The sequence below is a fragment of the Calonectris borealis genome, chromosome 2 (assembly GCF_964195595.1).
Source record: "Calonectris borealis chromosome 2, bCalBor7.hap1.2, whole genome shotgun sequence".
In the NCBI taxonomy this organism is placed as follows: domain Eukaryota; kingdom Metazoa; phylum Chordata; class Aves; order Procellariiformes; family Procellariidae; genus Calonectris; species Calonectris borealis.
This window is the reverse complement of record NC_134313.1, coordinates 39,650,324-39,663,053: the sequence shown is the minus strand read 5'-3', so window position 1 is coordinate 39,663,053 and position 12,730 is coordinate 39,650,324. Positions and strand designations below refer to the sequence as shown.

At 60.0% G+C, this 12,730-nt stretch overlaps 1 protein-coding gene and 11 non-coding genes across 12 annotated transcripts in view; 1 reads left to right on the top strand and 11 right to left on the bottom strand.

Moving 5' to 3' along the window:
• Window positions 1–12,730, top strand: part of DNAJC5B (DnaJ heat shock protein family (Hsp40) member C5 beta) — a 64,481-nt gene that overhangs the window by 23,367 nt on the left and 28,384 nt on the right. The window lies entirely within an intron of this gene.
• On the bottom strand, window positions 522–610 carry TRNAY-GUA (transfer RNA tyrosine (anticodon GUA)). The gene is given in 2 exon segments: window positions 522–557; window positions 574–610. It is a non-coding gene; the product is annotated as a tRNA-Tyr (tRNA).
• Window positions 2,011–2,083, bottom strand: TRNAA-AGC (transfer RNA alanine (anticodon AGC)). The gene has a single exon. It is a non-coding gene; the product is annotated as a tRNA-Ala (tRNA).
• Window positions 2,413–2,501, bottom strand: TRNAY-GUA (transfer RNA tyrosine (anticodon GUA)). Its single transcript is given in 2 exon segments — window positions 2,413–2,448; window positions 2,465–2,501. It is a non-coding gene; the product is annotated as a tRNA-Tyr (tRNA).
• TRNAA-AGC (transfer RNA alanine (anticodon AGC)) lies at window positions 3,229–3,301 on the bottom strand. Its single transcript has one exon. It is a non-coding gene; the product is annotated as a tRNA-Ala (tRNA).
• On the bottom strand, window positions 3,971–4,059 carry TRNAY-GUA (transfer RNA tyrosine (anticodon GUA)). The gene is given in 2 exon segments: window positions 3,971–4,006; window positions 4,023–4,059. It is a non-coding gene; the product is annotated as a tRNA-Tyr (tRNA).
• Window positions 5,438–5,510, bottom strand: TRNAA-AGC (transfer RNA alanine (anticodon AGC)). The gene has a single exon. It is a non-coding gene; the product is annotated as a tRNA-Ala (tRNA).
• Window positions 5,839–5,927, bottom strand: TRNAY-GUA (transfer RNA tyrosine (anticodon GUA)). The gene is given in 2 exon segments: window positions 5,839–5,874; window positions 5,891–5,927. It is a non-coding gene; the product is annotated as a tRNA-Tyr (tRNA).
• TRNAY-GUA (transfer RNA tyrosine (anticodon GUA)) lies at window positions 7,397–7,485 on the bottom strand. Its single transcript is given in 2 exon segments — window positions 7,397–7,432; window positions 7,449–7,485. It is a non-coding gene; the product is annotated as a tRNA-Tyr (tRNA).
• On the bottom strand, window positions 8,864–8,936 carry TRNAA-AGC (transfer RNA alanine (anticodon AGC)). Its single transcript has one exon. It is a non-coding gene; the product is annotated as a tRNA-Ala (tRNA).
• On the bottom strand, window positions 10,823–10,911 carry TRNAY-GUA (transfer RNA tyrosine (anticodon GUA)). The gene is given in 2 exon segments: window positions 10,823–10,858; window positions 10,875–10,911. It is a non-coding gene; the product is annotated as a tRNA-Tyr (tRNA).
• TRNAA-AGC (transfer RNA alanine (anticodon AGC)) lies at window positions 12,305–12,377 on the bottom strand. Its single transcript has one exon. It is a non-coding gene; the product is annotated as a tRNA-Ala (tRNA).

Here is a 12,730-nt window from a genome sequence, read left to right as displayed (position 1 = left end):
CCTGAACTTGACCAGAACTCAGGGTCAAGTCCCCTGGGAGCCTGAGCGCATCCCCACCACCATGTGCATTTGGCCGTCCCAGCTCAGAAACACCCTGGAGCGTGTGCAAACGGTGGCCTTGCACGAAAGTGCCACAAGAAGCCTCGGCAGGGGCCTGGCCCTCCTCTGCACAGGAGATATTTCGAAGCTGAGCCTCTGGCCCTTGGTACCTTTCTGAGAGCCACTGGATCTGGGTGGCAGCTCTGCCTGTGCCTGCCCACCCTCCCCACCGATGCTGAGCCTGGCCATGACCTTTGGCCCCAAGTAGCCTGCCTGAACTCCCACCGGTTTGAGCAGGACCATGGAGCTGCCCGTCCACCGCACGACTGCAACTGAAGCTTGTGCAGCCCTCCCGCTTGATCCCGAGCAGCCCTTCTGGCCTCAGCCGCCCCATTCTGACCTCACAAGTGCCTCCTCAGTGTGAGCTTTCCTGCTGAAGAGACAAAGGTGCCGCAGGGTCTGGGTCAGAGCCAAAAGGGCACTCCTTCGAGCCGGAGTCGAACCAGCGACCTAAGGATGGCCGTGCAAGGGAGCCTACAGTCCTCCGCTCTACCAGCTGAGCTATCGAAGGAATCATGGGATGCTGACACCCTCACGCCTGCGTCACGCACTCATCCAACCCGTCAGCTCTCACGCCACTCCCGCGTACCCGCATGACTCTCTTCAGCAGGAAGAAGGAACCACTTGCCTTAGACCCGCATTCTCCACAACCTCGCAGGCCCACAACACCTGATCAGGGCAGACCCAGCCATGGTGGCTTGCTCTAAGAGAGACTCATGAAGCAGGAGGCACCATTGTCCTAGCGAGCCAGGGACAACGGCACGCCACGAAGTCACTGCGTAGCTCACAGTCACGATCACGTCCAGCGAGGGACAGGCAGGTCCAGACTGACAAGCCAGGGATGAGGTCAAGACAGAACATCCGTCTGCACGTCAGCGTCTGCATCAGGGGTCTCTGTGGCTGGACGGAGCCGTTGGCATAGCCGTCGCCATGGCTGAGCCAGGGACCCAGACGGCGACTGTAGAGCTCGGAAAGAGTGTGAAGGCCCAGAACTGAACGTAAATACAGCCCCTGGACCTACAGGTGGAGGTGGAGGCCTCATGTGAGGCTGCTCAGGGCCATTCAGACCCATTAGGGCACTCAGGGCCCGGACAAGACGTAAGGGTAGCCATGCAAGGCAGCCTGCAGTCCTCCGCTCCACCAGCAGAGCTACTGATGGACCGGCAGGGCCCTCTCCCAGCCCTGCCTCCGTGACAGAGTTGTCAAAGCAATCGGCTTGGATGAGGCCTCAATACATGTCTGTTCCTGCACCCTCCTATCTCCTGTTCCTGCCCCAGCTCAGGGATCACACCAGCTTGCTCCAGCCTTCAGCCAGTCAGCTCAGGCCAACCTCCCAGCATGGGGACTGCACAGGCCCCTGTGCACCCTTCTTCTCTTGCTTGGCTGTCCCGAGGGGAAAAAAAACGGAACCTGTCTTGCTTCAGGTGTGCCCTGTTGTTACTCATTCCTCCACCAATCACACCAGTAAAAAGCCTCACTGTTGAATTCAGAACCTCCTAATTTCCAATAAGCATTTGAAAGACGCTGCTTTGCTCCCCCAAAGCCCTCTCTCCTTCAGCATCTGGACCACCCCACATTCATCGGCCTCTCCTCACAGGGCACATGCGCCTCCTCCCAGCCACCCTGGTGGCCCTGTGCTGAGGTCGCTGCACCCTCTCTTCTGTCTCTGTCTACCCCTCTCTTCTACATAGAGGCCCAAAGTTGGGCGCAGCATTCTAGCTGCCATCAATCAGATGCCGAGCAAAGGGGCAGAATCCCTTGCCTTGATCCAGGGCCCGTGGCACTCCACATATAGCCCTGATGCTGTCGTCTTCTGTGCAGCCTGGGCACACCACGAGCTTCCCACGGCCCCCAGAGGACACGGGCCCCAGGCAAAGGGCCCTGTGTCCAGGCAAGGGGAATGAAAAGCTTTGGAGAATGCGGGCATCGATCCCGCTGCCTCTCGCATGCTAAGCGAGCGCTCTACCACTTGAGCTAATTCCCCGGCCCACGGCCTCTGCCTGAGGTCCTCTCCCCTGCCAGGCACCCACCCCTGAGCCAGGCTGCCCAGCACCCAAAGCCTGGGCCTCCCATCGGCCCCGCTCTCACGCCCACACCCACTCACCCACTCGCTTTCCTGCTGGTGGTGACTCCTGACAACCCCGATGCTCGGGACCACCATGCCCTGCCCAGGGTTCACCCAAAACTCCCTGCGCTGGTCATCTTCTCCACCTCAGGCAAGAGTTCAAGGCTGGGCAGCCCCTGAAGGGGAGCCCCAGGGCAGGGCCAAAAGGCAGAGGTGCCGCAGGGTCTGGGCCAGAGCCAAAAGGGCACTCCTTCGAGCCGGAGTTGAACCAGCGACCTAAGGATGGCCGTGCAAGGGAGCCTACAGTCCTCCGCTCTACCAGCTGAGCTATCGAAGGAATCATGGGGCCCTGCCCCTTACCTCGCCCATCACACACTCATCCAACACTTCTCCACGCGCAGCGCAGCACGATGCCTCTACTCCAACACCCTGCTTCAAACAGCCTCACCTCCTCGCTCAACCCTTTAGCCCGTCAAATCACGCAAAGTCCCAAACAGAAAAACTCCACAAGCTCCTCGGACGCCGTTTTCTACAGCTGGACTCTCCTCAGAGCCAAAAAAAGCTTACCCATATCCCGCTGCACTTACCGTGATCCAGTTTCACTGTGCTGTCTTTTGCCCTCTGGTCAAGCCCCAGACAAACGGACAGCATTTCCTCCACTCAGTCACCTCCTCCTAAGTGCTGGAAGGTCATGCGTAAGCCCTCTGAACTTCTCTTTCTCCAGGATGAACGTTCCCAGTGTCCTCAGCCCATCTTCACACAGAAATCCCTCCATTCCCTGAGCTTCTCGGTGGCCCTGCACTGAAGCTGCTCCCTTTCACTGATGTCTTTCCTCTACAGGGGAGCTCAAGGCTGGACACAGTACTTGAGATGACTTTTGACGTCTGTCAAGCAAAGAGGGAGAAAATAAGGTCCCCTGCCAAACTGCCCGTGCTGCTCTTGATACACCCTGGGGTGTTGTCCTACTCTTTGCCGTCCGGGTGCGCTGCGACCTCCCACGGCCCCCAGAGGACACGGGCCCCAGGCAAAGGGCCCTGTGTCCAGGCCAGGGGAATGAAAAGCGTTGGAGAATGCGGGCATCGATCCCGCTGCCTCTCGCATGCTAAGCGAGCGCTCTACCACTTGAGCTAATTCCCCGGCCCTCGGCCTCTGCCTGAGGTCCTCTCCCCTGCCAGGCACCCACCCCTGAGCCAGGCTGCCCAGCACCCAAAGCCCGGGCCTCCCATCGGCCCCGCTCTCACGCCCACACCCACTCACCCACTCGCTTTCCTGCTGCGGGTGCCCCCCTGAACTTGACCAGAACTCAGGGTCAAGTCCCCTGGGAGCCTGAGCGCATCCCCACCACCATGTGCATTTGGCCGTCCCAGCTCAGAAACACCCTGGAGCGTGTGCAAACGGTGGCCTTGCACGAAAGTGCCACAAGAAGCCTCGGCAGGGGCCTGGCCCTCCTCTGCACAGGAGATATTTCGAAGCTGAGCCTCTGGCCCTTGGTACCTTTCTGAGAGCCACTGGATCTGGGTGGCAGCTCTGCCTGTGCCTGCCCACCCTCCCCACCGATGCTGAGCCTGGCCATGACCTTTGGCCCCAAGTAGCCTGCCTGAACTCCCACCGGTTTGAGCAGGACCATGGAGCTGCCCGTCCACCGCACGACTGCAACTGAAGCTTGTGCAGCCCTCCCGCTTGATCCCGAGCAGCCCTTCTGGCCTCAGCCGCCCCATTCTGACCTCACAAGTGCCTCCTCAGTGTGAGCTTTCCTGCTGAAGAGACAAAGGTGCCGCAGGGTCTGGGTCAGAGCCAAAAGGGCACTCCTTCGAGCCGGAGTCGAACCAGCGACCTAAGGATGGCCGTGCAAGGGAGCCTACAGTCCTCCGCTCTACCAGCTGAGCTATCGAAGGAATCATGGGATGCTGACACCCTCACGCCTGCGTCACGCACTCATCCAACCCGTCAGCTCTCACGCCACTCCCGCGTACCCGCATGACTCTCTTCAGCAGGAAGAAGGAACCACTTGCCTTAGACCCGCATTCTCCACAACCTCGCAGGCCCACAACACCTGATCAGGGCAGACCCAGCCATGGTGGCTTGCTCTAAGAGAGACTCATGAAGCAGGAGGCACCATTGTCCTAGCGAGCCAGGGACAACGGCACGCCACGAAGTCACTGCGTAGCTCACAGTCACGATCACGTCCAGCGAGGGACAGGCAGGTCCAGACTGACAAGCCAGGGATGAGGTCAAGACAGAACATCCGTCTGCACGTCAGCGTCTGCATCAGGGGTCTCTGTGGCTGGACGGAGCCGTTGGCATAGCCGTCGCCATGGCTGAGCCAGGGACCCAGACGGCGACTGTAGAGCTCGGAAAGAGTGTGAAGGCCCAGAACTGAACGTAAATACAGCCCCTGGACCTACAGGTGGAGGTGGAGGCCTCATGTGAGGCTGCTCAGGGCCATTCAGACCCATTAGGGCACTCAGGGCCCGGACAAGACGTAAGGGTAGCCATGCAAGGCAGCCTGCAGTCCTCCGCTCCACCAGCAGAGCTACTGATGGACCGGCAGGGCCCTCTCCCAGCCCTGCCTCCGTGACAGAGTTGTCAAAGCAATCGGCTTGGATGAGGCCTCAATACATGTCTGTTCCTGCACCCTCCTATCTCCTGTTCCTGCCCCAGCTCAGGGATCACACCAGCTTGCTCCAGCCTTCAGCCAGTCAGCTCAGGCCAACCTCCCAGCATGGGGACTGCACAGGCCCCTGTGCACCCTTCTTCTCTTGCTTGGCTGTCCCGAGGGGAAAAAAAACGGAACCTGTCTTGCTTCAGGTGTGCCCTGTTGTTACTCATTCCTCCGCCAATCACACCAGTAAAAAGCCTCACTGTTGAATTCAGAACCTCCTGATAAGCATTTGAAAGACGCTGCTTCACTCCCCCAAAGCCCTCTCTCCTTCAGCATCTGGACCACCCCACATTCATCGGCCTCTCTTCACAGGGCACGGGCGCCTCCTCCCAGCCACCCTGGTGGCCCTGTGCTGAGGTCGCTGCACCCTCTCTTCTGTCTCTGTCTACCCCTCTCTTCTACATAGAGGCCCAAAGTTGGGCGCAGCATTCTAGCTGCCATCAATCAGATGCCGAGCAAAGGGGCAGAATCCCTTGCCTTGATCCAGGGCCCGTGGCACTCCACATATAGCCCTGGATGCTGTCGTCTTCTGTGCAGCCTAGGCACACCACGAGCTTCCCACGGGCCCCAGGCAAAGGGCCCTGTGTCCAGGCAAGGGGAATGAAAAGCCTTGGAGAATGCGGGCATCGATCCCGCTGCCTCTCGCATGCTAAGCGAGCGCTCTACCACTTGAGCTAATTCCCCGGCCCACGGCCTCTGCCTGAAGTCCTCTCCCCTGCCAGGCACCCACCCCTGAGCCAGGCTGCCCAGCACCCAAAGCCTGGGCCTCCCATCGGCCCCGCTCTCACGCCCACACCCACTCACCCACTCGCTTTCCTGCTGGTGGTGACCCCTGACACCCCGGTGCTCGGGACTACCATGCCTTGCCCAGGGTTGGCCCAAAACTCCCTGCGCTGGTCATCTTCTCCACCTCAGGCAAGAGTTCAAGGCTGGGCAGCCCCTGAAGGGGAGCCCCAGGGCAGGGCCAAAAGGCAGAGGTGCCGCAGGGTCTGGGCCAGAGCCAAAAGGGCACTCCTTCGAGCCGGAGTTGAACCAGCGACCTAAGGATGGCCGTGCAAGGGAGCCTACAGTCCTCCGCTCTACCAGCTGAGCTATCGAAGGAATCATGGGGCCCTGCCCCTTACCTCGCCCATCACACACTCATCCAACACTTCTCCACGCGCAGCGCAGCACGATGCCTCTACTCCAACACCCTGCTTCAAACAGCCTCACCTCCTCGCTCAACCCTTTAGCCCATCAGATCACGCAAACCCCCAAACAGAAAAACTCCACAAGCTCCTCGGACGCCGTTTTCTACAGCTGGACTCTCCTCAGAGCCAAAAAAAGCTTACCCATATCCCGCTGCACTTACCGTGATCCAGTTTCACTGTGCTGTCTTTTGCCCTCTGGTCAAGCCCCAGACAAACGGACAGCATTTCCTCCACTCAGTCACCTCCTCCTAAGTGCTGGAAGGTCATGCGTAAGCCCTCTGACCTTCTCTTTCTCCAGGATGAACGTTCCCAGTGTCCTCAGCCCATCCTCACACAGAAATCCCTCCATTCCCTGAGCTTCTTGGTGGCCCTGCGCTGAAGCTGCTCCCTTTCACTGATGTCTTTCCTCTACAGGGGAGCTCAAGGCTGGACACAGTACTTGAGATGACATTTGACGTCTGTCAAGCAAAGAGGGAGAAAATAAGGTCCCCTGCCAAACTGCCCGTGCTGCTCTTGATACACCCCGGGGTGTTGTCCTACTCTTTGCCGTCCGGGTGCGCTGCGACCTCCCACGGTCCCCAGAGGACACGGGCCCCAGGCAAAGGGCCCTGTGTCCAGGCAAGGGGAATGAAAAGCGTTGGAGAATGCGGGCATCGATCCCGCTGCCTCTCACATGCTAAGCGAGCGCTCTACCACTTGAGCTAATTCCCCGGCCCACGGCCTCTGCCTGAGGTCCTCTCCCCTGCCAGGCACCCACCCCTGAGCCAGGCTGCCCAGCACCCAAAGCCTGGGCCTCCCATCGGCCCCGCTCTCACGCCCACACCCACTCACCCACTCGCTTTCCTGCTGCGGGTGCCCCCCTGAACTTGACCAGAACTCAGGGTCAAGTCCCCTGGGAGCCTGAGCGCATCCCCACCACCATGTGCATTTGGCCGTCCCAGCTCAGAAACACCCTGGAGCGTGTGCAAACGGTGGCCTTGCACGAAAGTGCCACAAGAAGCCTCGGCAGGGGCCTGGCCCTCCTCTGCACAGGAGATATTTCGAAGCTGAGCCTCTGGCCCTTGGTACCTTTCTGAGAGCCACTGGATCTGGGTGGCAGCTCTGCCTGTGCCTGCCCACCTTCCCCACCGATGCTGAGCCTGGCCATGACCTTTGGCCCCAAGTAGCCTGCCTGAACTCCCACCGGTTTGAGCAGGACCATGGAGCTGCCCGTCCACCGCACGACTGCAACTGAAGCTTGTGCAGCCCTCCCGCTTGATCCCGAGCAGCCCTTCTGGCCTCAGCCGCCCCATTCTGACCTCACAAGTGCCTCCTCAGTGTGAGCTTTCCTGCTGAAGAGACAAAGGTGCCGCAGGGTCTGGGTCAGAGCCAAAAGGGCACTCCTTCGAGCCGGAGTCGAACCAGCGACCTAAGGATGGCCGTGCAAGGGAGCCTACAGTCCTCCGCTCTACCAGCTGAGCTATCGAAGGAATCATGGGATGCTGACACCCTCACGCCTGCGTCACGCACTCATCCAACCCGTCAGCTCTCACGCCACTCCCGCGTACCCGCATGACTCTCTTCAGCAGGAAGAAGGAACCACTTGCCTTAGACCCGCATTCTCCACAACCTCGCAGGCCCACAACACCTGATCAGGGCAGACCCAGCCATGGTGGCTTGCTCTAAGAGAGACTCATGAAGCAGGAGGCACCATTGTCCTAGCGAGCCAGGGACAACGGCACGCCACGAAGTCACTGCGTAGCTCACAGTCACGATCACGTCCAGCGAGGGACAGGCAGGTCCAGACTGACAAGCCAGGGATGAGGTCAAGACAGAACATCCGTCTGCACGTCAGCGTCTGCATCAGGGGTCTCTGTGGCTGGACGGAGCCGTTGGCATAGCCGTCGCCATGGCTGAGCCAGGGACCCAGACGGCGACTGTAGAGCTCGGAAAGAGTGTGAAGGCCCAGAACTGAACGTAAATACAGCCCCTGGACCTACAGGTGGAGGTGGAGGCCTCATGTGAGGCTGCTCAGGGCCATTCAGACCCATTAGGGCACTCAGGGCCCGGACAAGACGTAAGGGTAGCCATGCAAGGCAGCCTGCAGTCCTCCGCTCCACCAGCAGAGCTACTGATGGACCGGCAGGGCCCTCTCCCAGCCCTGCCTCCGTGACAGAGTTGTCAAAGCAATCGGCTTGGATGAGGCCTCAATACATGTCTGTTCCTGCACCCTCCTATCTCCTGTTCCTGCCCCAGCTCAGGGATCACACCAGCTTGCTCCAGCCTTCAGCCAGTCAGCTCAGGCCAACCTCCCAGCATGGGGACTGCACAGGCCCCTGTGCACCCTTCTTCTCTTGCTTGGCTGTCCCGAGGGGAAAAAAAACGGAACCTGTCTTGCTTCAGGTGTGCCCTGTTGTTACTCATTCCTCCGCCAATCACACCAGTAAAAAGCCTCACTGTTGAATTCAGAACCTCCTGATAAGCATTTGAAAGACGCTGCTTCACTCCCCCAAAGCCCTCTCTCCTTCAGCATCTGGACCACCCCACATTCATCGGCCTCTCTTCACAGGGCACGGGCGCCTCCTCCCAGCCACCCTGGTGGCCCTGTGCTGAGGTCGCTGCACCCTCTCTTCTGTCTCTGTCTACCCCTCTCTTCTACATAGAGGCCCAAAGTTGGGCGCAGCATTCTAGCTGCCATCAATCAGATGCCGAGCAAAGGGGCAGAATCCCTTGCCTTGATCCAGGGCCCGTGGCACTCCACATATAGCCCTGGATGCTGTCGTCTTCTGTGCAGCCTAGGCACACCACGAGCTTCCCACGGGCCCCAGGCAAAGGGCCCTGTGTCCAGGCAAGGGGAATGAAAAGCCTTGGAGAATGCGGGCATCGATCCCGCTGCCTCTCGCATGCTAAGCGAGCGCTCTACCACTTGAGCTAATTCCCCGGCCCACGGCCTCTGCCTGAAGTCCTCTCCCCTGCCAGGCACCCACCCCTGAGCCAGGCTGCCCAGCACCCAAAGCCTGGGCCTCCCATCGGCCCCGCTCTCACGCCCACACCCACTCACCCACTCGCTTTCCTGCTGGTGGTGACCCCTGACACCCCGGTGCTCGGTACTACCATGCCTTGCCCAGGGTTGGCCCAAAACTCCCTGGGCTGGTCATCTTCTCCACCTCAGGCAAGAGTTCAAGGCTGGGCAGCCCCTGAAGGGGAGCCCCAGGGCAGGGCCAAAAGGCAGAGGTGCCGCAGGGTCTGGGCCAGAGCCAAAAGGGCACTCCTTCGAGCCGGAGTCAAACCAGCGACCTAAGGATGGCCGTGCAAGGGAGCCTACAGTCCTCCGCTCTACCAGCTGAGCTGTCGAAGGAATCATGGGGCCCTGCCCCTTACCTCGCCCATCACACACTCATCCAACACTTCTCCACGCGCAGCGCAGCACGATGCCTCTACTCCAACACCCTGCTTCAAACAGCCTCACCTCCTCGCTCAACCCTTTAGCCCGTCAGATCACGCAAACCCCCAAACAGAAAAACTCCACAAGCTCCTCGGACGCCGTTTTCTACAGCTGGACTCTCCTCAGAGCCAAAAAAAGCTTACCCATATCCCGCTGCACTTACCTTGATCCAGTTTCACTGTGCTGTCTTTTGCCCTCTGGTCAAGCCCCAGACAAACGGACAGCATTTCCTCCACTCAGTCACCTCCTCCTAAGTGCTGGAAGGTCATGCGTAAGCCCTCTGACCTTCTCTTTCTCCAGGATGAACGTTCCCAGTGTCCTCAGCCCATCCTCACACAGAAATCCCTCCCTTCCCTGAGCTTCTCGGTGGCCCTGCGCTGAAGCTGCTCCCTTTCACTGATGTCTTTCCTCTACAGGGGAGCTCAAGGCTGGACACAGTACTTGAGATGACTTTTGACGTCTGTCAAGCAAAGAGGGAGAAAATAAGGTCCCCTGCCAAACTGCCCGTGCTGCTCTTGATACACCCCGGGGTGTTGTCCTACTCTTTGCCGTCCGGGTGCGCTGCGACCTCCCACGGTCCCCAGAGGACACGGGCCCCAGGCAAAGGGCCCTGTGTCCAGGCCAGGGGAATGAAAAGCGTTGGAGAATGCGGGCATCGATCCCGCTGCCTCTCACATGCTAAGCGAGCGCTCTACCACTTGAGCTAATTCCCCGGCCCACGGCCTCTGCCTGAGGTCCTCTCCCCTGCCAGGCACCCACCCCTGAGCCAGGCTGCCCAGCGCCCAAAGCCTGGGCCTCCCATCCGCCCCGCTCTCACGCCCACACCCACTCACCCACTCGCTTTCCTGCTGCAGGTGCCCCCCTGAACTTGACCAGAACTCAGGGTCAAGTCCCCTGGGAGCCTGAGCGCATCCCCACCACCATGTGCATTTGGCCGTCCCAGCTCAGAAACACCCTGGAGCGTGTGCAAACGGTGGCCTTGCACGAAAGTGCCACAAGAAGCCTCGGCAGGGGCCTGGCCCTCCTCTGCACAGGAGATATTTCGAAGCTGAGCCTCTGGCCCTTGGTACCTTTCTGAGAACCACTGGATCTGGGTGGCAGCTCTGCCTGTGCCTGCCCACCTTCCCCACCGATGCTGAGCCTGGCCATGACCTTTGGCCCCAAGTAGCCTGCCTGAACTCCCACCGGCTTGTGCAGGACCATGGAGCTGCCCGTCCACTGCACGACTGCAACTGAAGCTTGTGCAGCCCTCCCGCTTGATCCCGAGCAGCCCTTCTGGCCTCAGCCGCCCCATTCTGACCTCACAAGTGCCTCCTCAGTGTGAGCTTTCCTGCTGAAGAGACAAAGGTGCCGCAGGGTCTGGGCCAGAGCCAAAAGGGCACTCCTTCGAGCCGGAGTCGAACCAGCGACCTAAGGATGGCCGTGCAAGGGAGCCTACAGTCCTCCGCTCTACCAGCTGAGCTATCGAAGGAATCATGGGATGCTGACACCCTCACGCCTGCGTCACGCACTCATCCAACCCGTCAGCTCTCACACCACTCCCGCGTACCCGCATGACTCTCTTCAGCAGGAAGAAGGAACCACTTGCCTTAGACCCGCATTCTCCACAACCTCGCAGGCCCACAACACCTGATCAGGGCAGACCCAGCCATGGTGGCTTGCTCTAAGAGAGACTCAAGAAGCAGGAGGCACCATTGTCCTAGCGAGCCAGGGACAACGGCACGCCACGAAGTCACTGCGTAGCTCACAGTCACGATCACGTCCAGCGAGGGACAGGCAGGTCCAGACTGACAAGCCAGGGATGAGGTCAAGACAGAACATCCGTCTGCACGTCAGCGTCTGCATCAGGGGTCTCTGTGGCTGGACGGAGCCGTTGGCATAGCCGTCGCCATGGCTGAGCCAGGGACCCAGACGGCGACTGTAGAGCTCGGAAAGAGTGTGAAGGCCCAGAACTGCACGTAAATACAGCCCCTGGACCTACAGGTGGAGGTGGAGGCCTCGTGTGAGGCTGCTCAGGGCCATTCAGACCCATTAGGGCACTCAGGGCCTGGACAAGACGTAAGGGTAGCCATGCAAGGCAGCCTGCAGTCCTCCGCTCCACCAGCAGAGCTACTGATGGACCGGCAGGGTCCTCTCCCAGCCCTGCCTCCATGACAGAGTTGTCAAAGCAATCGGCTTGGATGAGGCCTCAATACATGTCTGTTCCTGCACCCTCCTATCTCCTCTTCCTGCCCCAGCTCAGGGATCACACCAGCTTGCTCCAGCCTTCAGCCAGTCAGCTCAGGCCAACCTCCCAGCATGGGGACTGCACAGGCCCCTGTGCACCCTTCTTCTCTTGCTTGGCTGTCCCGAGGGGAAAAAAAACGGAACCTGTCTTGCTTCAGGTGTGCCCTGTTGTTACTCATTCCTCCACCAATCACACCAGTAAAAAGCCTCACTGTTGAATTCAGAACCTCCTGATAAGCATTTGAAAGACGCTGCTTCACTCCCCCAAAGCCCTCTCTCCTTCAGCATCTGGACCACCCCACATTCATCGGCCTCTCCTCACAGGGCACGGGCGCCTCCTCCCAGCCACCCTGGTGGCCCTGTGCTGAGGTCGCTGCACCCTCTCTTCTGTCTCTGTCTACCCCTCTCTTCTACATAGAGGCCCAAAGTTGGGCGCAGCATTCTAGCTGCCATCAATCAGATGCCGAGCAAAGGGGCAGAATCCCTTGCCTTGATCCAGGGCCCGTGGCACTCCACATATAGCCCTGGATGCTGTCGTCTTCTGTGCAGCCTGGGCACACCACGAGCTTCCCACTGCCCGAGAGGACACGGGCCCCAGGCAAAGGGCCCTGTGTCCAGGCAAGGGGAATGAAAAGCCTTGGAGAATGCGGGCATCGATCCCGCTGCCTCTCGCATGCTAAGCGAGCGCTCTACCACTTGAGCTAATTCCCCGGCCCACGGCCTCTGCCTGAGGTCCTCTCCCCTGCCAGGCACCCACCCCTGAGCCAGGCTGCCCAGCACCCAAAGCCTGGGCCTCCCATCCGCCCCGCTCTCACGCCCACACCCACTCACCCACTCGCTTTCCTGCTGCAGGTGCCCCCCTGAACTTGACCAGAACTCAGGGTCAAGTCCCCTGGGAGCCTGAGCGCATCCCCACCACCATGTGCATTTGGCCGTCCCAGCTCAGAAACACCCTGGAGCGTGTGCAAACGGTGGCCTTGCACGAAAGTGCCACAAGAAGCCTCGGCAGGGTCCTGGCCCTCCTCTGCACAGGAGATATTTCGAAGCTGAGCCTCTGGCCCTTG